At 37.4% G+C, this 27,475-nt stretch overlaps 1 long non-coding RNA gene across 3 annotated transcripts in view; it reads left to right on the top strand.

The window, feature by feature from the left end:
- The first annotated feature begins 1,209 nt into the window (after window positions 1–1,209).
- The window catches only part of LOC125696588 (uncharacterized), a 36,204-nt gene continuing 9,938 nt past the window's right edge, over window positions 1,210–27,475 (top strand). For 2 of the 3 annotated variants that reach the window (XR_007378439.1, XR_007378438.1), the window contains exons 1-6: window positions 1,210–1,388; window positions 9,086–9,188; window positions 11,705–11,780; window positions 12,283–12,425; window positions 15,448–15,620; window positions 15,954–16,059. This is a non-coding gene — a long non-coding RNA (uncharacterized LOC125696588). The remainder of the gene's footprint in view (window positions 1,389–9,085; window positions 9,189–11,704; window positions 11,781–12,282; window positions 12,426–15,447; window positions 15,621–15,953; window positions 16,060–27,475) is intronic. The other variant, XR_007378440.1, reaches the window with a different exon arrangement.

The raw sequence follows: 27,475 nt of genomic DNA, 5'->3' as shown, positions 1-27,475 counted from the left end.
GACAGAATCACTCTATGCCATGTAATTAATGCTGAGAAAAACTCAGACTTTGTTTTACTAGCAATTTTACAACTTCTTCCTTTTTTAGTTTAGTTTTTTAGACTAATTTTTTAGTCTTTTTCCTTTTGCTCCGCCAAATTCGGGCAATGCAACTGAAGAAAGTCAAACTGCAAGCTGCCACAGAAAGTATTGGTATCACTCATTCTGTGTCTTTTCTGCTCTCTGTGCCTGTTTGCACCTCTTCTCCTGCACCAGGACTGGGTCTTGTGCCACCTGGTGAGCAAGTTTCTATCACTAACCAAGGAGAAATCCAATTAATATAATTTTTTTTCTTGGCTAGTTTGGTGTAAATCATAAAATCTCTTTAACAGGGTGAGAAGTTGATTGCAAATACTGTCTGCTTATATCTGTTCCTTCACCCCTACTCAGCTGTGCTAGCATAGATATGTTTGCATCCATGCTTTGAACCACCTCAGGGGATTGGTAGTGGTTAAAAATAGCCTAGTCAAAACTGGCTGTTATGATTCTGGATCAGTTGGCCTCATGGTGTCAAAAACAATTGCACTGGGATGCCTGAAGGCAAAATATCAGCAGCAGCTGAGTGGCTGGGAGAGAGGAAAGAGAAAAGAGAATGGACCATTTTAGGCTGCCAGGGCTGCAACAAGTGGATGTCAAATCTGCTCACACATCCACAAGTAGCTGGTACAGATTCTCATCCTAGCTTAGGGTGCACTTTTCTCCCAGTGCATATGAAACCTTAGCTACTGTGATAATAAAGTTTCACTGATGAAGCTGTTACAAACCACTTGAAAGGCTCAGCTGTTGCTTAGTGCATCTGGAGTAAGAAGCATAAAGGATGCCATGCTAATATACCAATGTATGCTCTGTTCAGTGGGATTTATTTATTCCGTTTAGGACATACCATGCAACTTCAAGGGGCTGAAGCATGGACTTAAGTATGGAGAGACATTAAAATAAACTCTAGGTGGAATACCATGTCTGTTTTGGCCTATTTTGCAGTGCATTTTATGTCTAATAATATATATATTTTGAACAGTACAGTATTTTCAACCTGAAAACTCTGTATATGTTTCTCTATAGATGATCACAGGAACCCTCCAAAATTTTTGCTTTGAATATGTAAAACTACATGCAGAAAGCGACTGAAAGTAGAGCTACTATGAGTAGAGATGTGTAACTAATAAGAAGCTCTGAGCACCTTCAGCACCTCTGGTTGCTCACCAAATCTCTATCATTTAAGGTTGTTTTTAATCAGAAATATGTTTCATCCCATCAGTAGATGCAGGCAAGACAATGCTCAGAGCCATCAGTAAGATGCAAGTGAGCTGACAGTCGGACTCTTGTACAAGATTTCCATGCCTTACAAGGTGAGTATATTACTTTAACACATTATTTTTATCTTCTCCCTTTTTTTCTTTCAATTTCATATTTGACACTTCTGCTTGTTCAAAATCATCTGCTAATGATATTAAGTGATTCTTACATTATACAGTGGTGCTGGTTTTTGTTTTACTTGTACAGTTACATTATTGTCTGTCCCTCCAGAATACAGTGCTGGCAGATATTGTGCATCATTTCCAAATTCATCCTAATGAAATTTGGCTACAATGGTGAAAGTTGCTCCAGATCAAATGAATATACCACATGTTTTTGACGGTTCAGATGGCAGTCTAACATCTCTCATGGCTTCAGATGATATGCACCATTAGATTAACAAAGTATGAAAGTGTAGCGTATGCCAGTAGCATTCCTTCAGAATTTCACATTATTTTTCCACTTTCCTTGAAGTGCAAACAAAGCACAGGCCTTGAATGTAAATGATGCATAGATATGATGGCATTTTGCTCTTAAAAGAAAATCCTGTTGTATCTTGTTTTGAGAGAATGGGAGGAATTGCAAATGAAAGATTATGGAAACCGGTGTCTGACATTTGTGCAACATTCAGAGAAGATGCTGAAAGGCTTTCAAGTTCTCTTCCCTTTTAGCGTGCAATTAAGTATCCCAAATTATATTTTGTAAGTGAAGTTCTTCCAAGAGACAGCCACCAGGCAGCATCCACTTTAATTCAGAGTTAGAATATGAAGTCATACAGTAAGGACAGTACAACGGTAAGTAATGTAATATACAATCCTTGCAAATCTTCTTCTAGGGTCCAGAGCTCAAAAGTTTGTCATCACAACTATCACAAAGAATAATGTGGAAAACGAATTACACTATTGTGTGGGAATATTCTCAAGGCAACAGGGGGCCACATGTAGTGGAGTTCTATGTCTGATGTGGCTCGGTTTAGTTCTTTTACTGTAGCACATTGCATACCTACCATTGCTCCCATTCCCTTTGTATTATTAAGACATTTTTACAAATATTAATATCTACTCTTTCACTTCTTCTTTGAGATGAGAAATATGACAAAATTAAAAAAGGAAGTGTGGCGAAAAAATCCCCTCTTCACTTCTGCTATGCAAATCGTTGTGCAAATAGCATACAAAAACTAGGAAGATATATTTCTGTGGCTTGAGGAAATGGATGCTTGGAAAAACCTGTAGGAAAGTAATTATAAATTTCAGAGTAAGGTGATAGTGGGCAGAATATTGAGGTGGAGTAAAGAATCCGTCTCCATTCATGCCAAAGGAACTGTGCTGAGAGGTGGTGGGACCTTAGGGCGTACACCAGATGTATTCTAAATAAGGAAACAAAAATCAGCCTCCAAAAGGCATCTTCCTCTATAGGCATGTGCACTGGGGAAACCTATAAATAATAAATCTTCAGCTCTGAGAACGATGTATTTCATTTACTTTTCTGTAAAGTGAAATATTTCAATTTATTTCTTGAAGACTTCTATTTTCCCTCCCCCATGTGCTTTACCTTTGAGGAAGGCTCATAAATATTTCCTTATTATTCCTCTCTTTTTTAAGGTGGTTCCAGTGAAGGACTTGGATGAGTGTATTTATTCACCATTAATCCTTTCCCTAATTTTTTTTGTTCTTTTGGCAATATAGAGATTTTTTAATTCTGTTTGTTCCATTGTTTCCTTTATTTTTCTTGTTCCTTGCTTATGTTCAGCATTTCACCCATGAGCTGTCTGTTGAAGCTGTGTTCTCAGAACCCTGGCTATGTAGATATAGCATGTCATCCCCTGTTAAATCATTATGTTTGTTTTCATTCTGACATTAATTTTACATGCCCATTTTCTTATCCCTTGCTATTATTTTCTCAACAATTATCAGTCTACTAACTTCTTTTTAATACTCAGGATGTTGTGATTCTCCTTTGAGAAGCAGCAGCACTTCTTGTGTATCATTCCTCTAGAGGAATGTGAGAAAATACTTAAGCTCTGATCAAAAATGTTTTGTTTTTTTTTTAATCTAGTAAAATTCAGTTTCTTTTGAGTCGTAAAACAGTTCCAAATGTTCATTTTCCCATTATTATCTGTTTACTTAATTTCTCAGGAACTCACTAAAATCCCAGTCAACTGTAGATGCTTGTTTCACCATCACAGTCTTGGGCCCAGGCTTGGGACCAGAGAACATGTCCTGCTGCCATATGTCCATGGTTTTGACTGCTTTGTGTTTGACTCTGGCTTGGAGCTCAGGCTCCAGCCCAGCTCAGCGCTGTCCTGTCCAAAAGCAGCTCGGAGCAGCAGGCTGCAGGCTGGCCAAGACATGGCAGCTTTCACAGTTATCTCACTTTAGCCAAAAACAGCACCACATTGTGAATTGTCCTCCTCTGCGCCACTAGTGAAAAGGACTAAATTGTTTGTGGATGTTTTATGGCTGTGGGCAAAATGAGGAAAGAACACACTGTCTCAGCAAGCAGACAGCAATTAAAGACTCTTCCTCTTAGAAATACAGTGACAGAGAAACGTTGGAGAAATTTAGGTTTAATCTGGACTAACCTGTTCTGTCTATGACTGCTCCTATGGGCACTGCAGTTCTGGAAATACCAAGTTCCCATTCTGGAGCAGCAGAGCACCATGGTCTCACGGAGGTGGTAGGAGCCATTTCTGTGCTGGAGTACACACTGCTCTGCCCCCTTCACTCCTTGCCCTCATGGGTTTGAACTGTCTTCACAAAGAGAAATGTGCTTTGTTTTTAATAGTTATAAGTGACAGTTACAATTTCTCTTCCTTTAGCAAAAATACAGCAATGTTGTCAAGAACAGGTGATTTTATTCACAGCATTACAGCCTAAATAAAACGTAAAGTCACTAAAAAACACAGAAGCCCTTTTAAGTACTCTTATTCTATTAAGCAAATTGGAAATATTTGCATTTACTTGTTCTCTAAAGGACTATTGCATTCATGAACAAAAATTGTAAGAACTAATTTTTGGGCATTAAAAATTTGCAGTTTTTCCAAACAGATGATTCCATGCAATTTTCTCTGGTAACAGAACAACATGGTTTTATTTAGTAATAATGAACAGTAGTAACTCTTATGGATAGAGTTGCCTTCCCCAAATGACCAAATTCTCTCTCGGCATCCTTCTAAAATAATTACCAGCATCGTTAATATTTTTTTCTTCTGATTACAAGTAGTAACATGATCCGAAATGTCCTGCAGTTGGAGAAAGATCCAGACTCACTGGAGTTGGAATAATTTCCTGAATAGTTCAGCAACGGATGTGCAACATCCATTTCTTATTTTATCCTCAGACTTCTGAAAATATTTTTCTATTTTCTGTTGGCAGTTTATTCCTCTGAAGTCCAAGCATTCCATCTGTACGTGTATTACCATTCAAGTTCCTCTTTTTTTCCCTCCAGCTGCATTGAGAGACTTTCTAATTGCTTGTTGGAAGTTAGCATCACTCTGGATTTCACTTCATTCTTGACATCCCTTTATCATTTGAAGTTACAAAAAGGAGCTTTCACACTGCATTTTTTATTAGGCAATATTATATAGAAATTTAAATCAGCTATTTTGTCATGATAAGTGTATACAGGTAAAAGAAGCAAGTGCCTGACTTTTTTTACAGGAAAAGAAAACAGGAAATACAGAATGAAAGGAAAAATCACAGGATTCTCATTGTTTTTTAAACCCAAACCATCTTTTAGCAATACTTTTTCTGGATAATATTTTTCTGTTTGCAAGTTAATATGATGCTAATGTGTGACTTTGCTTCATCTTACTACTTCTCCTCCCTCTAAATTAAAAGTGACATTATCTGCAGAGCATGTATTGCTACAGACGGTAGCTGAATGGAAAACTTACCATGGTTTCAGAGCTGCAAGCTTATCTGCTTAAGGACATAACTAAGAAACCAGATGGAGGATAATTTCCCAAAGCTAGCCATCTGGGCCCTGCAATGATACACTCTGCCCTAAGCATTACTCAGGGAATTGACTTCATGATGGGAAAAAAAAGCAGAGAAAAAAGGACAAGTGGAAAAAGAAAGAACACAGTATTTTAAATTACAAACTTTGAAGCCACAAAGGCACCGTTTCGGTGTTTTCTTATTTTTGTGTTATAAGGGAAGAGAAAATGAGAGTTTAATGGTTAATATAGCATCATAATGAACTACATTGGAAATTAGAGATGGTATACTTTTTTTTTGTGGAATTTTGATTGAATTATTGGAAGTCAAGATGCAAATGAGTAGTGTAATGCTTTCTGATAGAGCTGCTGGTTTTTGTTGTTGCTTTTTGTTTGTTTTTTAACACATTATTTTAGGTCTGCTAGGTCATTATTTTAGGTCTGCTAGGTTATTTTATGAAGTTCTGCACTTCAGGTATTCCAGCCAGATCTGTGAATCCAGATCCAGTGGTTTGCAGAGAAAGGTAGGAAATACAGCACGCTCCTTTAGGTTTGTGGAGAACACCAAATGCCTGTTAACCAGATCAGGTCAAAGCAAACATGAATGAGTGGGTTTTCTGAACGTTTCTACTGTATGACCTTAATGTGAAATCAATTGGCAAAAGATTTAGTTGTCAGATATACCAACATTCCTGGGACCAGAAGATCTAACAAAAGTTATTTCTCTTTCATGTTCATGGAGGTTTACAGTCTATTTTATTGGATGCAACCTTTAGCTGAAATTTTCTATGAAGTTAAGGCATTTGGGTTTGTTGTTGGTTCTGGTATCGTGGTTCTTCAGCATTTCAGAGTGCCAGCTTTTGATATGGGCTTTTCTCTGCCAGTGCAGTTATGAGATATTTTCCTACTGGGTATTCAACTGCTTTTGCTTAGCCTGAACTTACTGGAGACTTTTTTCTTTTCTTTTTTTTTTTTTCTTTTTTTTTTTTTTTTACTTTTGACACATTTTGAAAGAAATTTGCCAATGATTTTTCTTTCCTTAGAAAATTTGGCTAATACTGTGTAGATTAAAATAAATAAATGAAAGCAATAAACCTGATTCACATTGAAGTTCTACTGCATGTTGCGAAACTCATATATCGCAGGTTAGCTTTCATGCACTCTGTTATAGTGTGAGCCTTTGTAACAAGCTACCTAGGACCACTGAGAAAATGTCATTGGCCTCCATTGAATGCTAGGATCTTATCTATGGCTTCCAACTGTAGCTCACTTTTTTTGTGCGTGTGACAGATTTAGAACAGTATTAAAGTGTTATAAAAACCAGGGAGCAGTCCATTCAGCACATTTTTAGATGGGATCCTTAGAAAGAAATAAAATGTTTTAAAATTTTCATGCCCTTTATGTAGCTGGAGTTGTCGATTGTTCCTGATATATTTATGTTACAGCTGTTCTGTAAAGACAGACAAAATGCTCTGTAATGGTTTTAAAAAGTCCTGTGACATTTTTCTTCCGCATGGCACTGTTTATGTGCTGTCTTGTCTGCTTATTGCATCAGGATGTCCAGAAGAAAATAACACAGGCAGAATTGGATGTCAGGTAATCATCAGTATGAAAATGATTTATTTATTTATTTATTTATTTTAAATTTCCATGAAGGAAATCTATATGGGAAAATCAGTAGTGATACTTTTTTGTTAGTGAATGTCACTAACTCTGCTGTGAAACCAGCACTTTGGTTAATGTTGAAATTGGCTTCAGGTGTTAATGGCGTGAAATAGCTTACAGAGGAACATAACACAAAGCTAGCTGCTTCTCTGGCTCTCAAATTTCTTTCATATGGGAATACATGCAAGAGAAATAATGCTGAAAAAACTTCCCGAACTTGTCCTTCTCCACTCATTGCTCGTTTTCTTCATCACCATTGCTCTGAAGAACTGTTGGTTTGAAGCTGGGGTAAGAGGACTGTGTCTTTTAAACACCTGGCATTTGGAGGCCTCTAGAGTATACCATGCAAAGCAAACAAAGCTGAAGGTAAGCAAGCATTGAAATAGGTGAAGAAAGGAGATTTTCCCTTGCTCACCTGAGAAGTTCTGGTGTTTCAAAGCTTAAAAATATGCCCAGGGGTTTAAATTTGTAATCTTGCTGTGGTCCTGATCAAAGAGATCATCACTCCTCCATGAGCCTCCATGAAGGCTGGAATCCTATGCAAGAAATCAAGTCATAAAGCTGTCTGAAGCACAGAAGAGGATGGTTACTTCTATCCGTAGAAAAAAAAAATAATAATAAAATGAAAATGTGGCTTTTATTAAAAATGGTCTTGGTAACTATAGTATGTGCCTTGCAGGAAATGGAGAGTTAATGTAAAGAAATAGATCACTGCTTTGCAAAATATTTGTGTTTTTTTTCTGATTATTAGGACATTTTCTTCTGGAATTTATTAATCCTTTGGAAATTTGCACAGAGGAGTGTTGGAAAAGAGTATTACCCTCTTTGGGCTGATGTTCCTCAGCTTTTGAGGAGCAGAGCTCTCATTGATATCTATGGTGTTTTTCACCAGTTGGCAGTCACTCTGGTGGTGATCCATCAGTGAGCTCTGTTCCTTAATGAGCAAAAGATATAAATCTCAATTTATAATTCAGACCACATAATTCAAAGTGAGAGGGGAATTATTCTGGCTATAAGAAGAAAGCTACTATGTTACAAAGAGAATTGCCCTAAACAAAGAGAAGCATCTACTTTTCCATTTCTCATTTGCAAGCCTTGAGCCCAAAAGGATGCAGTAGTGCAAACAGCTGCTTTGAGGCTCCTCAAGAATGCACTGAAAAGTTGCCTTTGTGTCTGAAAAGGTATTCTTTCCAGTAGCTATTCCCTGGAGCTTTATTTGTCCAACAGTCTGTTCCACTCCTGTAGCTCTGCACTGTTCTATCCACAATATACACAAGTTATAGCTCATAAAACACATGATTTCGTTGCTAATGGTTTCACGCAGGAAACATATTTTTTAAAAGCAATATTGAAAACTATTTGTATTGTGCACTCAAGCTATATTTGACTATTAGAATTTGCCCAATATAACTGTGTGAAGAAGCCACTTTCCAGATCTACAGTGTAGACATTGCAATTTGGCCCAACTTGAATTGATTCTGCAGTGCTGGTTACTGTACCACTGGTTCTTTGGCAGCACAGTTAGATGGCAGTTTCATCCAATAACAGGTGACAGAGAAAAATAAACTAAAGGGGCAGTAAAAGATAAGAGTGCCAGATGTGAATATATTTTCTAAAAGACCAGAGAAGGTCTTGAGGAATTAATGTGTAAACATACTCCATGGTCCTTTTGTTTGCCCACTTCTGAAAACTGTGCTTTTTCTGGTACAAATAACTCTGTGCAAGGGATAGTTCATTATTCCATGCTTTGGGCAATACCTCACAGATGGCATCTTAAGAGAAGGCAATAGATCTTTGCTGATTACTGGCTGACCCTACCATACCATTAGTAAGAACAAGCCAAAAAGTCTGCATGTCTACACATCTCTTCACCCTACACAGGAAGATATATGAGAATGCCCCAATGGACCAAACCCAACAGTAAGAAATATGAGTTACAAAGTCAGTACAGCTCTTAACTCTCTCACCTTTTCTCTTTGTTTTTACTATATTTATTCTAATGCAGTTCTGTAGCTGCAATCAGGCAGGGTTTTTCAGTTACGAACTAAGCTCACTCAGATATTTTTTTATGTGTGTGTGTATAGTGGGACAAATTTTCTCAAGAAGCATTTTGTATAAGTTGCTTTGTTTCCATTTGTGAATCTTCAGAAATGTCTGCCGAATGCCTGACACTGAAATGATATAAGACCTGCATTAGATCAACTTCACCTGAGTGTAACATGCTGTCCTGGGAGGGTGAGTGCTCAATGAGGTAAGCTCAATTTGTTCAGAGGGTCCTTTTCCACTAATGGGAAGTGGCATGAAGTACTCAATCATCATTAAATAGTCAAAGATTTGAATCTGTTCATAGAATTGCATCTACAGTAATTAAGTTGCTGTATGTGGGTGTCTCTAATTGCCTTATCACAGCATTCCCCTGGCTCTGAAAAGAGAGAAAAATAACAAGTTTTGTTAAAAGAAAGAATTAATAGTAGTCTGAATTGAGGAGCCTACAGCCTGCTCAGACATACACTGTGTAGCAGGGATCATAGGTTTATTTGGTCAGATGAGTGTAATTGTACTATGAAAGAAAAGAAAGGAAAGGAAGGAATGAAAGGAAAAAAAAAAAAAAAAGAATAAGGAAAGGACAAAGAAAAAAAAAGTAAGGACAGGGACATGGAGAGGAGGGAAAAAAAGTAAAAAATCCTAACATTCCATCCAGGAGTTTCCTGGTTTTATTTTTACAAAAAGTGTAGGATGCATGATCAGACTTCATGATCTTAGAACAGTCACAGAATCACAGAAGAACATAACAGTTTGGGTTGGAAGGGATTTTGAAGACTGTTTAGTCCCAGACCCCTGCTATGAATAGGAACAACAACCACTATATCACTATATCTTGCTCAAAGTCTTATCCAACCTGGCCTTGAAACTAAATATCTGGGATTTATGGACACTTCAAACAAGATTAATATTAGATGATTTTACAGTTCTGAACCGGACATCCAGTGGAAATCATTGTCTTGCATTTAATTGCAATTTCTCTAGATGAACTACACAGCTAAACTGGGAAACTTACTGCTACGTAACTCTGTCTGTAAGAAAATACAAGCTGTACTTTTTCAATACTTAGCTGTACTGAAAAAGTGATAGGGCGCGTTCATAAGGGGAAAATCATTCCCAAATACCTTGGGCTCAAATTTGAGTCACAAACCTCCAGAATTGAGAGAGCATATGATAGTGGAAGCCCCCTTCTTGGAGATGCTCAAGGTAAGACTGAAACAGACTCCAAGCACCTGATCAAGCTGTAGGTGACCCTGTTCACTGCAGGGGAGTAGGACCAGATGGCCTTCGAAAGTCTCTTTCAACTCAAGCCATTCTGTGATTCTGTAATATGGGAAAAACACAGTTGTGTTATGGCAATGTTCTGATCCTCTTCCTTTAGCCTCCACGTTTAGGACCTGTTTTGAATACGAAACTGAGCAAAAGGTCAGAACACTGCTGGTTGAACATGGTGCCAGTAAAGCACCAGAAAATCTCTTTAGTCCATTTAGAATTCACTGATAGGTTTTGTCTCGTTTAATTCCCCTTAGCGCTAAAGCAAAATTTGTCCCTTTTCTTTCAGTGTTCTATAGCTATATGTTTCTTGTTATTTTTTTTTCCCCTTGATTCCCCATCTTATGCTGTTTGGAGATCTTTTGTTTTAGTATTTCTTCACTTTACATTCACCTTCTTTACCTTGTTTTGGCTGGTAAGATTTCTCAAGTAGGAATGATCATATAAAAAGCATAGTGTGAACACTTATCTTTTATTTTCAGACAAATTGCTCACCGCAAGGTAGAGTGTACTACTGAATTACTATACATAAAACAGTGGCACTTTTGTGTTGTGATGAGAATAGTTCACCTTGCACATGACCTCAGGAAAACAGACTTTTACATGCATGCAATTTTAGCTCACTGAGATTTCAAAGATCCCTTTCAAACATATATCACAAGGCTTCCTTTAGCACATTGGCTCTTTGTTTTTCTCTTCCATCATTGAGTTTAACATGCTGATGAGGGCTTGCAAACAAGGTGTCAATGCCAATATATTGGACCTGGGGGGATGAAGACTTTGAAGGAATGTAAAATGAGTAAAGAAATACTTGGCTGCAATTCAGTAATACTCAGAGGAAGCAGAAAATGACTAAAATTTTCAGATACCAACAGCAAGACCACAATTAAATTTCAGCCTTCAAAAACAAATAAAAAGTTCAAAGGCATACTGCAGAATCTATATTTCTGTTGGTGAGCTCGTATTGATCATAGGGTAAGCGCCACTGACTTCTGTGACTCCTGCTCAATCACAGACAGAAATCTGTGCTCTCTTCCTGGTTCTCCAGTAGGTTCGTATACTCCAGGGTCTGGCACTGGGGTGCCAGCAACATAAACAGATGCTTACTCTTGCATAGTTTGCACAAGTAAGCATTAAACAATGTGAATGAGAATGGCAGCTTCAGAAGGAAAGTTCCCCCAGAGTCCTCAGGATTGGAAACAAAATACGTTTAAAGCAAAGAATATATTTTTTAATGATATTGTGATGCTACATGTCCCATTAAGCAATGCTTATTAGTTCATCTAAACAATGTTCTGTGACTCATTTCTTATAGCTATACCTTTGGCCTGTATTTCTTCTACTTTGTTTTAAAAATACAACCTCCAGGGAACTGCAGCATTTCCTGTTTAAGGTATTCACCCACTGCTTGATTACTTGTCTTTGATTCTGCTTTTTCTCTGTCTGAGGGAGAGGGAAGATGGACTCGAGCTCAGAATGCTGAACTAATGCATATCAAACTTTCCTTCACATAAACTCATTGAAATGGGTAAGAATGAAGTTTTACTTCCAGCAGTTCACACTGTGATCTCTTTAGAGGCTTCCAGTCAATTTTTTTTAAGGAGTTGCTGGAAAAACTGAGCTTCTGTCAGTCCAGAAGTACATAGGTTGATCTGAAAGCAATGCCTTTCCTTTGTCTTCATGGAAACTGCAACAGAATGTAAGGGAGTATGGTGGGAAGGATTTCTCTGTATTGCTATACCATTAACATTCACCTCTGATGCCATGGGCTAACAAAATAAATTAAGAGGTATTACTTTTGGAGCAGCCCTAGTAGTTACTAGGGACTTGGTCCCTCTCCCAGGCTGTGTTTCCTTCCCAGACATTGGAACACAACTCCCAGTATTTGCAATGATTAATTATATTCTCACAGTGTCCAATTTATCGCTGAAGGAAAGAGAGAAAGAAAGGAAGATATTTTACTTATTTATAGTGCCTTTTTATACAGTTGAGACTGTGCATACAGAATCATTTTTCTGCTACATCTTAAGTATTCGTGCTTGAAGAGACTGAATATGCAAATATCATTGGAAAAAGAGAGAGAGAAGAAACACTGAAGACAACTGTGAGATACTAAGAGCAAGTTAAAGAGACAAAAGAGTGCAAACGACAAGCAGAATTTGAAATGTTAAAGGTAAGGAATTTTTAAATCCACATATCCAATAAATCCACAGAGTAAATAGAAGAGAAAGAAGACACAGACTTCCTGTAAAACGTATTGTTTTTGTCAAGTTTTAAATGAGCAGCAAAATTTATTAGTTGCTTTTTTTCTGATGAACTCACGGATCCATCTTTGAAAAGCAGCATGGAAAGAGCAAGAGACAGCAGTACTGGACAGATAATTGAACAAGGAGTTGCTTATAGAGTGGCTAGGCAGGATTAGCTAAAGCAGCAAGCCCAGAGCAAGCCACATATTAGTTTTAGGAAATGAGTTAAGAAATCAGTCAACCTTTCAACTGACATTTAGAGAAGTTCACCATTTCAGAAGAGATTCCTCAGAATCTCAAAGCACAAAATAAATCTATATCTAGCAAATAGGTGCTGGTTTCTGCTTTAGATGTATTGCTTTCAAGCAATAAAAGAATTTAGGTTGGAAAACTAATCTGGCCATGAATCTTCATGCAATTAGTTAGCCTGACTGCAGAATTAAGTTTGTGCTCATGACATGCATTTCCCTGCTCCACAAGAATGACTTAAATACTTCAGAATCAGTTCATCATCTCAGCCCCAGTGAAGCCAGGGTGAGCAAAGTTTAGAGCTGTGACCCATTTTTCATCTTTCTGGCAGCAAATCACTCAATGTACCTAATGTGAACGAGTGAGAAACCAGAAAGCAAACAGATGCTTTTCCTGCACAGGAAGTACAGGACTCTAAGGTCTGCCCCCTGGAAGCTGTTGCAGTGTCTGAGATGGGATCCCACTGTGTCCCAAATTAAATCCTCACTGCAGATAGGACATGACCCTTGACATCCCAGTTCCTGCAGAGGATTTTTTTTGCTATGATAAAAATCTAAAAATGAATGTATTTTACAAGAGCTCCCCAGACTGGTAGTTTCCAATGTTGTGAATGTGCACTGGGTGAAAAGTTGTGAAGATGTTTCAATGGTTTGCAGTGTTGCGACAGTCAAATACTGAGTATGCATTTTAAGTCTTCCCACTCATCCCAGAATTGGAAATGTATTCCCAGAGAGCTAAACCAGCACAGGACCTTCTATACCTCTATTTCTTTATAAATATTAATACTTTGCCCCCAAGCATGACCACTGTGCAGCTAAATAAGCTAATGTGCTATAGTCACACATTAATCTTACTGGAGGCCCGGGGGAAAGTGAAAAGAAAATACTTCAATAAAAGATTAGTCTGGGCTATCCTCAGTGGAAGATTAATGCAGAAATAGGCTCTGCATTTTCTACTCATTTACTCTACGTAAAAATTAAGTAGTTCCTAAAACTGCAAGAGTTGAAAAGGTTGTAATATAATTTATCCCTTTTCTGTTCTATTTTTCTGCTTTACTTGCTAGCTACACTGAAGAAAATTTTAGTGTAAAAGACTTGGAAGGTTCATATTTTTCTGTAGGATAAAGAAAATAAAGATGAAAAGAACTTAATATTTTGTTTTATTGCTCACACTTTGAGAAGAGCACCTTTTTTGGCTGAATCATTGCCCAGGCTTGCTTAGAAAAATATTAGGGAATAATGTTTTTCCAGAAGGGTATAAATTCTATTGGCTTTTAATGGAGCTGAAAAATTCTAGAGAATATGACAATTTTTTTGTGTTGTTTTGTTTTGTTTTTGTTTTTTCCATTTGGAAATGGATTTTAGATTCATAGAAAATTTGAATCTGTCCCATGAAAAAGCATAAGGAAATCTAATGTGCATTGATTCCTGTAGATACTGGTAATATGATTCAAGATATGGTTTGTCATAAACGAATTTGAGGCTGTTGTCACATCAGTGGCAGAGCCAAGAGGACACCAGATATTGCATCTCTGTGTAATTCTGTGGATCTGTTCTTTGAGGAGTAATTGGAAAAAAAAGATTTTTCTCCGGAGAAAAATTATTGGTGATGTGCTAGACTGGAAACATTTTAGAAAATCCCTCTAGTTGTTTGTGCTATTAGCATAATTGAGGTGGTTGCTCAGGAAGAAAGGAAATACTCTGCTGATGAAGCTCTGAGATTTGTGAGTTCCAGTCTCAAGCCTCAGCTTTTCATAATAAGCAGATATTTTGTGTTAAGCTATGAATAAGATGTGACATCATCAGCCCATAGATTAACAGAAGGACAAGTGTAAGCATCATTTTCCAGGGAATAAGAATATCTGTGTTTTGCCTTCTAAATAAATAGGTCATCTTGATCACGATTGTTAATGACAGATGCTAATATTATTATTCCCTCTGAATTCCCTATGCAAATGAATGCTAGTATGTTAATTAACTGGTCGAATGTCATTAAAATGACTCTGTGGAAATATGGTGCAGTGTATGTGCTAACATTAAGATTCAGCCTGTAACCCTTGCCAAGGTATTTGGTTGCTAAGAATAAGCACTAGTCAAACATTTAAGTATTGAATTTGCTGATCCCACTTAGACCATTTTAATGTGAAATGTTTCTGCAGCCTTTTGTAGAAGTGAACAAGAATAATCAAGGATGGAACTTGGAAAGCAAAACATGTTACTATTGTATTTTTTCTGATATTTTATCAGAACAGACAAGCTGTATAACAAACTTTATTACTTTTAATCCTCATTCAGGAAAGTACAATATCAAATAGGGAAATGCACTTGACCAAGGATGCTGTCACCTTCAGCCTTACCTTGTCTAATAGTATTTGCCAGATACTAGATACTGAGAATGAATTTCTAGTTAGATGGAACTATTTTGTCTGATACCAATAACAAGTTTTGGGATCCCATGTGTTTTCTTCAATATGTCAACTGTTTAATCTGCTTATGATCAAATTTCATCCTGTAGAGCAGATGGTGAAGACCGAGCGCATCTTGCAGACTTTCTTCTTTTCCGAAAGGGCAGTGCTTCATTTCACGGTTTATAACACAAAGGATGGCGTCAGTAGGAGAAAAGGGATGAGAGTGTATTTGTTTTATACACACAAATATATTCATCTGTCGCTATCTCATAATCTTTTTAACTGTTCATCAGGTGGAGGCAGTAATCAGGAGTCAGAACGCTGCATCTGCAGCAGTGCCCTCCATGCTGGCCAAGGAAAGCTCTTGCATCTCTTGAGGGAGCAACACCAGCTCCCATCCATGTCCTCACTGAATTTGTCTTTGCAGATGGAAAGCAAAATTAACTTCTGCATCCAGGAGAGAAAGGTACTGGAGAGAGAATCCTGAGATACTTTTCCTTGCAGCAGAGTTACAATTTGTCTTCAAGTGACAGGAATTCCATGCAAAAAGTTTGGGGGTTGGAAAGAAGACCTTGAGCGCTCCCTTGCTTTTCATCTGTCCCTGCACAATCCTGCCCTGTGAAGCATTTCCAAACAGAATAATTTTTATCTATGACATTGGAATTTTTGGGAAAACACCATTTAGCAAAGAAACTGGATGTTTTTGTATTACTCCTGCTGGTGAAACAGCAACTTTGCTTACTATGTTTTGGCAAAGATCTTAATAGTGCAGTAAAATGTTCTTTGACTTTCATTTCAGTTAACAGGATTCTGAAGGTCTTTGTGTGTAGTGCTAACAGTTAAAAAGAAGGAAATGCAACCACATTGCTCCTAGTCTGCTCAAGAGCCAGTTGCTGCTTCCTAAGGTAGGTCAAACAATGTAGTCAAACAATGTATAAATCATTAAAAAAAAAAAATTAAATTTTAAAGCATGAGCCTTTTTAAACGGAAGGAGCCTTCCTCATTCTTGTGTGTGGTCTTCTATACTTATCTGTCCAGGTAGAAGGTCAGGGATTTACCCAAACTATTGATCCTGCAGTGCACTTTGAAAAGGATCAGGAATCTTGATGAGTTGTTTTTCTTTGAAGAGCTCACACCCCTGCTAGATCTCTTTGTCTGATTTTCCTTTATCTCTGGCTCCCACAGTCTTTGTCCTGGGCTATGTAAACTGCATCATACTACAGGAAGAGAGTATAGTTATTGGTAGTTCTTTTCACATTACTATTCCTGTAAAAAAAAAAAAAAAACCTCAAGGAACAAGATGAAGAACTTGTGCCAGCTAGCGATCATGTTTTTTATTATTAATATGTATATTTTTTATCCCAGCACATTGTGAATGATATTTTCTAATATCCTTAAGATTTGGCTTATTTGTTGAGCTATACCTCGGACTTTAATCCACACTGATTTGTTCTGATATGTTGTTTGTACTTCAGGAGGCATTTCCTATTCTCTAAGTTGATAGATACAGAGCTGGTAAATGTGCATTTATGATATATTTGCTTTCTTTGCTTACCAAGGATGCTTACAAATCTGCACAAATGAAAGATTTCTAATCTCCTGAGAAGTATAAATGCATGCATAAAGTGAAAAGGGTGAAATCCATACACAATAGAATCAAAGCAATGATTAATAAAGATCCTAGGATTTCACGAGATCAAAGATAAAAAAAATTGGCAAACAATTGCCAGCTTTACCATTTTCTTCTCATTCTTATGCATCGCTATACTTCTGAGCAAAATCTTAATAAGGACAAGCTACAATTTATGTACTGAAGACAGATTTTAAGATACATATGACATTCTTAAAACAAAGATCCATGAATGCATGCAGTGTTATGAGGTTGTCCAGCACTTTACACATTCTAGATTCAGAATATTAGCATCAAAATTAAAAATGTATTAAATACCTTTGCGTAGTGAAGCATATATGAATTCTGGATAAATAAATATGAGAAAAGAATAATAGCAGTACCTCAAGAATTGGTAAGTAAATCAGTGGTTTTTTTAATTAGACTTTGAACATAAGACAGAGAATATGAACATTTTATAACCTGAGCAGTTTCAAAGACAACCATGTGTCTCAATGCACCTACGTCCTCTTTATTATCATGCAAATGAGCGATCTTCTCAAATCAAAGCCCCCTGTGAGCACTTATTCTATTACTCTGCTGGAGTTGTCATTCGCGTCTGTCTTTTTTATAGGCTTTGAACATAAAATCTACAGTTTAATGTTTTTCTATGTTTTTTCTTAGGGTAAAGCCTGAAATTAAACTTGTAGCTGAGGAAAAGTCCCAGTTTTTCACTTTTCTAATACATTTTATAGGCTTTTGCACAAAATCTACAGTTTAATTCTTTAATGTTTTATTAAACTGAACTCTCGTATCTGTAAACAGAAGTTACAGCTTAACGCCGGTGGTATTTCTTTCTATATACTGTCAGCATCTTTCACCTATCTCATATTTTGCCTAATGCATGGAAGAAAAAGCAAAGAAAAAATTGGGGCATGATGTGAATCTTCATTTTTGTCACTGTAATGGCAAGGTCAATCAGGTTCTGTATGTAGTCAGTGTGAGAGGAAAGAGCACTTCTCAAGAGTCAGTACCAAAATCCTAAGTGCCTGCAACTATGTCCTCTTCCCAGAAATGTAAAACCAATTATTTTTTATCTGCCTTCCACCATTATGCTGACACAGCGGGTTTCTGTGGCTCATTTGCCCGTATAGAAGAACTGGAATGGACATGTGAGGGCTGATGTACTCCCCACAGATATTTCTACACCTTAGCCATAGGCTGATTAGTTTTTTCATGAGAGCATCGTCTGTTTGTGGCTAGTAAGAGAGCACACTGAGTAGTTAAAATTGAGAAATTTCAGTGTAGAACTCCAACAGATTTAAAATTGTCTTTCTTTGGCTTATGCTATACCAAAAGAAATAACTCAAATTGCTAAATAAATGTATTGTGTTAGTTTACGCAGCTATTGCTCCTACCAGTTGCTCACAGGTAAAGGATTTCAGTCTTGATTAGAGAAGTGATTAAGTTGAGAATTCTGACTATCTGAGGGAAAATTTTCCAAAGAAGATAAGATTCCTATAAACAATATTTGCAGGTACAACTAATTTTCATCACAAAAAATTAATTTCACAAATGACGAGAGTAAACATACTTAATGTTAGCATTTGTGCTTAGGAAGAAGCCAAAAATAGGGAAAAAGAAGGAAGTGGAAAAAAAAGGAGTGCAACTAGAAGGAAACCTTTCCATTATTTCAGCCAACTTCGGACATCGAAGAAAAGTGATAAATAGAGGCCCACCTCTATTCAGTCAACAGTTATTTTCTCATGTCATAGTATTTCAGAATCAGTATAGTGCTACTTAGGAACAGAGGAGGAGGAGTCTTTATGGAGCACCTTCTGTCTGTGCAATGATTTAGAAGCCATTGGCAGCTCAGAACCTATCTCTAGCTCTGAGCATGTATTGCATTGTAGAATTCAAATGAAGAAAATACTGTAATGCCATAGAGAAAGATGCAGTGGCAATAACTCTGGAGCATGCCCAAATGGGAAGCTCTGGGGGCCTTGTGGATTGCTAGCTTTGTTGTTCCTTGAGTGGTTACACCATTGTAGCCTAACTTGAGAGCACACCTACATTTCTGTCAGAGCTGTCTCTTGTTTTTCAAACTGGCAGGCACTGAGTAACTTGTACAGCAAGTGAAGTGCTTGTTCTTGCTTACATGATTCATTATTACTTTCCACAGTCATTATGAATAGAAGTAAGCCATCTGTTATAATAACAGTGTGCCTGCCTTTCACCAAGAAGCATGGCTTTAACTAGAAGTAGAAATGAGTGTCACATAAAAATGAGTTTGAGGGTCTACATGTACATCCAAATTAGATGGCACAATACTATCAGCAATTGACACGTGCATAAAATCTGTTTTGTGAGAATATTTACTATTGTTTTCAATGTGAACCAGAGCAGGCTGATAACGTTTCAAATTGCTAAAACAATTCACATGAATAGAATAAATTTCATACGCTGTTCTTCAGTATGAATGTTAGGTATTTTTAGACTACTAATAAGGCAAGTAAATCCAGAATTTGATATGAACATGTTTTTCTTTATCATTTTAAATCAGTCTCCCAGAAGAGCTTCAAAGAGCTGAAAAGCACTAAAAATCTCTATTCTTTTTTAGCTTTAAGGGATTTTTGTAGTTATGTATTAAAAATAATCAAAACATTTTCTGTGATAACAGGTCTTAACTTTTCTGCAAGGCTTATTTGGATGAATCGTTCTTTGAATTGCTGTTTTGTTGCATGGTTTTTGTTGTTGTTGTTTTTTAATTGGTTGATCTGTTGATTTTTTTTGATCATGCTTCCTTTTATGTCTTTTGAAAGGTTTATACTCACCAGTAAAATACAGGTGAAATTCTTTATCTTTGTTGCACTTTAACTACATAGGTTACTCTAAAAGTAATGCCTCCTATTTATTTCCATGGAAACTACAACGGATACAAAGAACATAACACTGTTTGATAGAGTTAATTCTCAGCTACAAAACACGATTCTTCAACATTGTCACCCCCATTATCTATCCATTTTAGCCAGCAATGAACAAATGGCTGCATGCCACACTCCCAAAAATCTGCGTGGCTGTCCAGAATGTGGCTTGGCTTTGATGTTGCTGTCACTGCTGCTGAAATGGACCATCCACCTCCTCACTGTGCTCAATTCCACTGTTTAGTTTCCGTAAACATTCAGCAAGCATCAATGAATGTCCATGGGCGCTGTTTTTTCTGCACAGAGGAATTCAGTGACACACCTTTGATCCATGCACGCACCCCTGTCAGACAACATTCTGTCAGAGTGCCCGTCCCTGCTGTCATCTATTGCATGGCAACAAAATGTAATGGAATGTCGGTGGGAAGGTTCAGCCTCTCCTGCCACACCACCAACATCTTGATGATCTTTAAGGTCTTTTCCAACCTGAGAGATTCTGTGATTCTATGATCTGCCTCTGACCTTGTGAGTCAACATAACAATGTAGGAGGCATTACTTTCAGAGCAGCCCTGTGTACGTTTTGTGCTGTAGTCCAATTCAAGAATAGCTTGAGGAAAGCCAACATTTTTCTTTTAAATATGGCCTGAAATGCATCAGAAACATAGGTTCAACTCCTTCCTCTAGGTAAGGGAATTTTAACCTATGCCTTTTTCTTAGGGTAAGGACTGAAACTAAACTTGTAGCTGAGGAAAAGGTCCTAGTTTTTCACTTTTCTAATATTTTTTTTTGAGTAATTTTTTTTTTTTTTGAGTAATTGATTTTTGTTGGCAATCCCAACTTCAGCATTACGTCACAGCCTTTGTCACAAGCTACAATAATCCAGATGGAGTTTATTAGAAAAAATCATGCTGCAAACTATTTATTTAGTATTTATTTATCAAGTGAGATTGAGTTCTGGACTGGATGAAATTCCACAGGTCACCAGCATTCCTAAATCAGAATGTACATATATATATATATATATATATTTGCCTTCTTGACTAGGCACAGAAGTTGGATCCAAATATATATGCTTTCCATCAGATGTAAAAATAATTTTTCAATGACATTCTTCTTCCTCTCCAATCAGTGATGTGGGTGTTCAGAAAGGGATACATAAGACTAAGATTTTATTTAATGGAAGGAAAGAAGTCCATGCTATTTTTAAAATATGAAGTACTTAAGGTATAGAAGCCAGTTCATTGAACTGGCAGCTATAATTCTGACATGAAGTGCTTATATTTTAAGTGTGAAATGATCTGAAGAATGAAAAATTGATAAGGAGATGTTAGCACAATAGGATCAGATGACTATTTCACCAGGACACACTTGGAAAATGCATTTTCCTTTATTCTAAAATATCTAATAAAATATGATGTCTGTATTAATTTCATAATTCATGCATGCAGCCATTTTTTTCCTACTTCATTTTAAGCTGATAAGATTAAGTTATAACTGACTTCGTTCTCACTCTTGGGAAAGGAAACAGTAATCTTTGGAGAGACAAAAGAATAAAATATAGATGTTTCTTGAGTATTTGCAGAAATTAACTTTTAAATACATAAATAGGTGACGTTTTCCCTTGAAGCCAATTTGTTTATATTGACAGGTTATATCTACAGGTTATTTCCCTCATTACTATACACGTTCCATTACAAAAGAATGAGAAACGCTTTCCTGGAACATGCACAAAAAAACCAAAATGACCTCGGACATGGTAACCCATCTAATAAATGACAAACCAGCCTTCAGGAACCATAACCAAATCCTCATCCTGAAACAGAAAGCAGGCTGTGGAGGCCACAAGGAATTTGAGTTTCTCTTCAAACGCAGATAAGATTTGCTAACCTCAAATTACATGTCAGTCATCACTCAGTTGTGCTCAACTGCTTGCACATACAGACATTCCCTGTCCTCCAGACCTGACAAAATTAATGGAAATCCTTGGAATGGAACGGGTACCGTAATAGTGCATTGCTATTGTACCTCTTTGTTAGCAACCACATTATTTTATTAAGCATTCATCTTTTATCCTCATTCAACTCCAGTAATAATGTGTTATCTAAGACTCCTGACTCTTAATTAGAAGACTGCTATTCTGCACCTCGCTCTGCTATGCCCTGGTGTGACCTCCCTGTCAACCTGCTCTTCCCTGTGATATGCAACAAGGTGGAGGAGCATAGGGGTTAATGTAATTATTTACATATGGTAATGCTCTGTATAGCAGTAAATTAATACAATGGTTTGCAGCATTTTGGAAATGAAAAGCAATTAGATTCCATCTCATCATTGATTTTCCAGCTGAGGTGTGCTACTGTGCTACCTTTAAACTATATTTTTCTGTATTCTAATATCACATTATTTGTTTATTTATGGAGACGAAATGTGCAGTCAGGATTTGGAGGAACTGGGAGATACAGATATAAAAGATATTCCTTTAGTGTATTCTTTGTAAACTTCATTGCTTGTTTATGAAATCAGGCATCTAACATTTTATCCTACTGTATTGTGTGTTTCTCCAAAGTGGCCACGGTACAAAGTCAAAAAAGTAATAATGTATAGTTGATTACCCTTTCAAAAATAGCTGCAAGTATTAAGTGCTGTTTTTATGGAGAACCCAGACCTCCTGAGGGAAAATTGAATTGACTTGCATGATACCAGAATGTTACCCACTGAGGTGCTTGATTGCCAGAAAATGTTGAGTTCCTGCTGCTTGGAATCACTGGTGTCTGATATCCAGCATTGTACTGAAAGGTAAGACACTGAAATGACAAGTGCAGACTGAAAAAGTCAGGTCCTCAGCTCATGCAGAGTGATGTCACTCTAGGGGTGGTGATGTGTGCTAACAGAAGAACTGGAAACATGTTTTTGCATGTACAATAACTGTGTTGTTTTCATTGCAGCTAGTGCTGTACTTCTGAGGAAACAGTGATTGGGAATATAAATATTTATGCATGCTAATGATTTTAATAAGCAATTACATTCATTATTTAAATATTTTCATACTTAGTTCATAAAACTGAACATTAAAGAAGAACATCAGATTATATGATTATTCCTAATAACATTATGTCCACCGGCAAATTAATATTCTTTCTAATACTGTTAATTTAAAATCTATCAGATTGTAACTGCAAACATAATAGCTCAATGAAAGTAGTAATGGAAAGAAATGAAATAAATGGATCCCAGAGCTTACAGCGTGTTCTTATCAGAGACCAACACTGGGCAATATGGAAAGAAGCAGATAGGGGAGAAAGTAGTTCTTTATGGCTGATTTTCAAATTGCAGGAGCGTTTGCAGATATAATCACATTCTATGGCAGAGTTCACATTAATGGCAATATTTTACCAAGAATTTCAGCAAAGAAAACAGGAAAAAATATGTGCTGCTCTCTTTCTGAGTCGAAATAACTGTATCTCAGTATGCTAAATGTGATTCAGGTCAGGATGAAATTTACACTGAGTTGGATACAGTCAGAAAACATCAGAAGCAATTCAATCCTCTGCTGTCCCTCACCTGGTTGAGTCTTACTTCCAGATGAGCATGAATCTCAGCTTCTCAAAGCATAAAAAGGTTTGAGATTATAATCTCAAAACACTCTGGGGACTATCCTGCCCCATATGCCAGACGGAATCTGCCTGACTAGGTTATTCAAACTTGAGTTGGCATCACTGCAACTCCAGTGCCAAATGAAGAATTTTCTGGAAAGCTGTGTCTCAGTTGCATTGGCACTACAGAGCAGAGCTGACTGGTGTGTGGCATGGGTTTAATGTAAGTGCAGGATCAGCTTTGCAGATTTAAGAACCTGCCAAGAACGTCCAGACTGAGTGCCACTCAGCAGCAAGTGGCTTTATGCAGTCAGAATAGTCAAAAAGTGATGCTGCAACTGAGGACTGGGTGGAGGGAGGACATCTTTGAGAAGACATTACCTATTGGATAAGACTGCTAGATATTCTGCACTCTGGGACTTGAATATATATTGACAGTAATGGATTTCAATGGGAATATAAATTCCTATTCTTAAGCTTGATCGTGCCATGTGTTAGATTAACGAAATTCAAAACTGTGGTAATGACAGTATTAACATTGCCAATTTAGACAAGAATGAATGTTGCCCTGTAAAGAATCCAAAGCAAACAAATTTATGCTATGTTCAGAAGCCTGTAAGAAAGGCTGCAATGTGCATCAGTCCCTAGCAGAAATGGGTGCAGAGTTTATTTAAAACAATCTAGTCCAGGGATGCTGAAGTCATAGGAATTTATAGAAAGACGAGAAGAATCCAAAAGTGGATGTGAGCAGAGGCAGGAATTTCATATTTCAGTGGTGGCAACAAAATCACTCAAATGAAGAAGTCAACCAATAAACAAAACAAGGTGGTGACTGTCCTTAAAATTCTGAATTGTTGCAATTTTAAGTGGGGAAGAAGTAGCATTATTTAGTATGTAGAATAAGCCAAAGTCAAGCATTTGTGTTTCATCAGTGATACAGAAGTTGGAGAATAACTTCTTGGATCTGAGCCATGCAAGATGTGACAAGAGAAACCAGATGGAATCCCAGCCCAAGTAAAATTAATGATACTTTCACCACTGATTTCAATTGAATGAGACTTTAATTCCTAGTTGCCACCAAGAATCTGAAACTGTAAATTAATTTTTCAGCTGTCTGATTCTGTCTCTTGTTAGAAAGCACTTATCACATTTGTGTAGGGTTTCCATACTCACAGTGAAGTAAAATGACAGGAGTGTTGAGGTATTCTTACACCTTAAACAGTTTCATTGGACTACAGAGACAAAGCTAGACAGGGGAGTTTATCAACAAATATGACTCCACTGAAAAGTTCTAATCATCCAGCTCTAAATGTTGATAGAAGTACATACCTCCTCCTCCCTTCAGTTTGAATTTGTAAATGCAATGAAATCTTCCATAGTTTTTTCTGAGAAAGGAGAATTACTGTGCTTTTATGGGGGTGTAATTGTTCTAGAATAGCTAATAATGATGTATCTGCTCTATCTTAAGCACAGTGTTGTAAAAACAAGTGCAAGCAATTGGATTCTATGTTATATCTCAAAAAGTTATTTCAGATATGGGATGAACTTCAGTCATTTGTGTAGACATGTTATTTTACATTCAGTACTACAGAAGGGGAGGTAGCTTATCTAACCCTTTACAGTCCATCAGTTCTGTTAGAAGGTCTGTCAAAACAAAAACACTGGAAAAGCTAACTGAAACTCAAAGAAAGCAAAGGAATGAAGAAAAAGCTAAGTAGTCAACAGAATAGAAGGAAAGTAGAGCTTGTTGAAAACGTATGTCATGTATGCATATAGTGTACCGCAGGATTCCCTGTCTAAAGCACTGTAGGCTGTTGAGTTAAAATGGCTACATTTAAAACTCCTGCTGTTAAATCCATTGTATGAAAACAATTGACTTTGTAATCCTCTTCCACATATACAGAATCTTTAGCTGACTGTTACAGATCCATATTTCCTGGGACCTGTCAAGTTGCATAGATTAATTTTCAAAACTCAAGGCTAAGTTCTTCTGCAGGGGATTGGTTCATCTCAGTTGCTGACGTTTTGCTGTGGTTTTTGCTTTTCTTTTGAGGGGCAGAGGAACATCTAGAAAATCGGTCTCAGAGGAAAGAAAGATTTTATGTGAACAAATAATTCTGTAGTTAACATTGTTCAATTTGAACATAATTATGATCAGGCTTATCCAGCAAGATGCTCAGTAGGAGATGACATAAAACAAGAAAGCCTGCCTATGGAAAAGGTGACACATTACTTTCAGCTCCTCTGCTGTTGATGCATGGTGTTGTTAAGAAATATGGTTGTTACTGTTGTTTTTCCCTTATTGTTCTTTGCATAGGGAAGGGAAGGGAAGGGAAGGGAAGGGAAGGGAAGGGAAGGGAAGGGAAGGGAAGGGAAGGGAAGGGAAGGGAAGGGAAGGGAAGGGAAGGGAAGGGAAGGGAAGGGAAGGGAAGGGAATGTAGAGGAGAATATATTGTGTGGCTGAATATGGCCCATGGAAAGGAGAGATTGAAATTGAGGCAGGGCTGCAAGGTAAAAGTCCTAAAATGGCAAAAATCTTATGTGTTAGGTCAGACTCCGCTGTATGCATCCTGGGGGACTGGAAACATAAAGACCATTATTGCAGTCTCAGGTCTATGAGAATGGCATTAAGAAAATGTCATATATTCTTTAAATTATGCCCTGCATACAAAATTCCCTGCTCTGAAGAATTCTAGAGGAAAAGATTATACAGCCCTTATAGGCCTCATAGGACAGCTGTAGATTTAGGCTCTATTTTCTCCTGTTCCTGAGGGAAATCTCCTATTGACTGTGGATGACAGCTAGTCCTGGGACCAGAATTTCTTATGAATTGCAGTGTGAGTGAAGTGCATATTTTTTCATTTGCAGCTAGTTTTTAAAACTCTGCCTCCTTGGAGAACACTGTTCTTCACACCCCACAGAAAGCGCTGAGCAAGAATGCAGTGCCCAATGGGGACAAACAAGATCACGCTTTCCAGATTATACTGCCACTTAGGAAGATGGGTGAGGAGCAGAACATAGAAGAAGCGCATTTCACCATGGCTGATTCTTCCATCTGCCAGAACATTTATACTTCCAGGGCTGTCCCACTTCCTGAGGAGGTGTTTTGATAGAAAAACCTTTAAAGGTCTTTTTAAGCCTTCAAAAATATTTCTTCTCTTCCTGGTGTGGGTGGCTTTGCTTGTTGCATACAAGCTCATTTCAGATAGACTATCTATTCACTGGGTCAAAATATTTATTCCTGATAGCTGTTTTATAAACTGCTCCCTATGTAGCTTTTTATGTAATGACATACCTATTAGCATGAGAAGAAATATTCTCTCTTCCTACAAAGCTTTTCATTGTGAGCATTTCTTCCACACAAAATTTATGCCTTTTTAAGAAAAAATAATTCTGGTATGTGGCCTCTTCTGAACTAGTTTTCAAATGGTGTGAGTCATAGAATCATAGAATCATTTGAGTTCAAAGGGTCTTCAAAGGTCATTTGCTCCATTTCCCCTGCAGTGAACAGGGACACATACAGCTCCATCAGGTGCTCAGAGCCCTAATCTTGAGTGTCTTCAGGGACAGGGCATCCACCTCTGTGGGCAACTTGTGCCAGGGCTTCACTGCCTTATCTTAAAGCAAACAAACAAACAAAAATTCCAGTAAATTTGAGTGGTTCATTATCGTTACATGTTTAATTCTTTTAAATTCAGTGAGAATCATTCTGGTGATGTGCATTCACATATTAAATGCTGATTATGACAGTTCCTTCATTTTCAGCTGCCTTCTCCATCGCACAGGCATGATAGTGCTGCAAGGAGCATGGCATTGCAGACTCCTCTCTTGCTGGCCCTACACAGTGCCACATCTCACCTCTCAAGAGCCTATCTGTAAATCTCACCTTGTCTACCAATGGGATATGCTCCACAGAGAAGGACTCAGCATAGTATTTGTCAGTGAGTTTCTCTTTTATTCCAGGCAGTCTGAAAACCAAGTTGACACTGAGCTTAGCAGTTTTCATACTGATCAGTGGATTTGGTGAAAATAGGCCATTCATGGTTCTGTAGGATGTCTGGCAGATACAGCAATCCTATACATCCCATGATACTCCTGGCATTGGTGGTATGCCTTTTCAGTGTTGTGCCCACATACATACTGAATCCAGCCATGGTTGTCCAGCACTTCAAATCAGTGAAAGCAAATAATAGCTTT

This window comes from Lagopus muta, chromosome 8 (genome assembly GCF_023343835.1).
Source record: "Lagopus muta isolate bLagMut1 chromosome 8, bLagMut1 primary, whole genome shotgun sequence".
NCBI classification, from domain to species: domain Eukaryota; kingdom Metazoa; phylum Chordata; class Aves; order Galliformes; family Phasianidae; genus Lagopus; species Lagopus muta.
Note: the sequence above shows the minus strand (reverse complement) of the source record. Positions and strands in the feature narration are given on the sequence as shown.